The sequence below is a fragment of the Anopheles arabiensis genome, assembly GCF_016920715.1.
Source record: "Anopheles arabiensis isolate DONGOLA chromosome X unlocalized genomic scaffold, AaraD3 X_pericentromeric_contig0020, whole genome shotgun sequence".
Classification (NCBI taxonomy): domain Eukaryota; kingdom Metazoa; phylum Arthropoda; class Insecta; order Diptera; family Culicidae; genus Anopheles; species Anopheles arabiensis.
In genome coordinates, this window is record NW_024412098.1 from 37,501 (window position 1) to 40,000 (window position 2,500).

Genomic DNA, 2,500 nt, shown 5'->3' on the forward strand with positions numbered 1-2,500 from the left:
TGACCATAATAAACTCGGTCTTAGTCGGGGCTATCTTTAATCCGTTGTCGGTCATCCATCGGTCGATGATGCGAATCTGACTGGAAACGAGAATTTCAATATCATCAACACAATTACCTTCCACCAACAGTACTATATCGTCTGCATAGCCGATAATCCGTGCACCTTCCACCATTGCAACTCGTAGGACTCCGTCGTACATGAGGTTCCATAACGTTGGGCCAAGTACCGAGCCTTGAGGTACACCCGATGTGACTGCAATCTCTGCCGGTCCATCTGTGGTATCATACATCAGCACACGATTCCTAAAATAATCACCAATGATATCATAAAGATATTTAGGAGTGTTAATTCTCTGTAAAGCATTTGCAATCGCCAACCATGAAGCACTGTTAAAAGCATTAGTAACATCTAATGTAACAACCGCACAATACCGTCCACTGTATCTGTTTCTACTTCTAGCTACCGAAACAATGTCCACTACCCGTTGAATCGCATCAACTGTAGATCGACGACTTCTGAAACCAAATTGGTCGTCAGACAGTCCGTTGACCTCCTCGATGTGTGCATTTAGCCGTTGCACTATGATGCGTTCTAAACCTTTACCTGCCCCGTCTAGTAGACAAATGGGGCGAACTGAACCCGGTTCCCCTGGTGGTTTGTTCGGCTTCGGTATTAACACCAACCTCTGCCTTTTCCACTCATCGGGGAACTTCGCGTTCTCTAAACAGCCTTGGTAAACCCTGCATAATGTATCGGTTGCAGTCAACATACCAACTTTCAGCGCCTCATTCGGGATACCATCTGGTCCCGGCGCCTTCTTGTTAGGTAGTCTCCTGGCAACCGCAAGAATCTCATCATTAGTTACCCTTTCAAACTCTCGTGGCTGATCGATACGATAATCAGGCCACACCGTGTTTGGGTGAGTAGGAAAAGCTCGCTCACCACTTCCCTAAACTCGTCCAATGTCATGGTTCGGGGTCCAATCGAACCCTCGGCCACTTTCTTGAACGTATGATATACTATACCAAATGATGCGTTGTTCGCTGTTCCCAGGAACTCTTTCCACTTCCTCTGTCGGGTATGCTTGATCAATCGCTTGAGGGCATTCCGTGCCACCTTGAACTCGTCCCTAAAAGTAGAATAGAGATCAGTATTAAAAGCTCTTTGCGCTAATCGATCGCGGTGTTTGCACTCTTTGCGAAGTGCCTCAATCTCTAACGTCCACCAAAATGCACTCTTGTTAGAGTGTACCTCTTACGTTTAGTCATCGTCGCATTGCACGCCGTGACAAGTATACGCATTAAGTCTTCGCTTGTTGTGACCTCGGTCTCAAAAGCGGCTTGCATCATAACTTCAAATATATCTTTGCTAAAATACTTGATGCTCCATCCCGTTATGGGTCGGGACAGATTACGCACGCTTTGCGTCTCAAGATCTATTCGTATTGCACGATGATCAGAGTTCATATAGCTAGATAACACCACCCACTTAAATGATCTTGCTACGGTTCGGCTCGCAAAAGTAAGATCAACTACTGACGTGCGCCCTGGTCCAACATAAGTTGGGGTGCTGCCGTCGTTCAATAAAATTGCGTCAATCTGCGCAAAGGTTGATAAAACTAACTCACCTTCTTCGTTTCTGGGTTTCTCCACGCTCGCCAAGTTGGTTGTTCCAACTTACTGACCAAGCGTTGAAGTCCCCCGATAACGAATTTGTGGATACCGGTTACGGCCATTACCGTGTTATCCAACATGTTCTGGAACTCTTCCATACTAAATCTAGGTGGCGCGTAAACGCTAACCACTCGCATATCACCTATGTCAACTATCATTAAACCCTTCAAAGCCTTACTGACTACCTTAACTGGTAAGTCCGCGTTAACCACTACCGCTGCTGTGTTATCGTCATTGCGTAACACTTTGACGTTGGTTGTTGCCAGATACGGATCTGCAATCAACACTATATCCGCAGATTCTTCCCTAATCGTTTGCCACATTAACTGAAATGCAGCATAACTATGATTCTGGTTATGTTGTAGCAACCTAACCATTATGATCTAATCGTTCGCCTTCGGGGACACATATAACTGCCCGTTGCGTGAAGGTTCTGTGACCTCGTACCGCAATCCAAACACTTGACAGAGTTGGTACAAGCTTGCTTCTTGTGTCCACTCAAACCGCATTTCCAGCACAGATTACTTCTGTCTGGTTCCCTACAATGGTAGCTCGTATGGCCTACCTTCCAACACTTATAGCATTTCTGCTCTTCCATAACCTCGCGGATATGGCATATCGACCAACCAACTTTCAGCTTTCCCAAATTCAGGAAGCTTTGAAAGTCTGGCAGCGATACGTTGATCCGTGCCCACTGCGTACCGGCCGCGCGGCTCTTTCTTCATTTTGATACGATCTATTTCTATCTCGATGTTGAGCTGTGCTTTGACAGACTCCGCAACCTCCTCTGGGGTGGTGATTTCATCGAGATGCATGATCTCAAT

The 2,500-nt window shown here is 46.2% G+C and overlaps 1 pseudogene; it reads right to left on the bottom strand.

Annotated features, from left to right (window-relative positions):
- Positions 1–2,500, bottom strand: part of LOC120907795 — a 9,159-nt pseudogene that overhangs the window by 2,717 nt on the left and 3,942 nt on the right.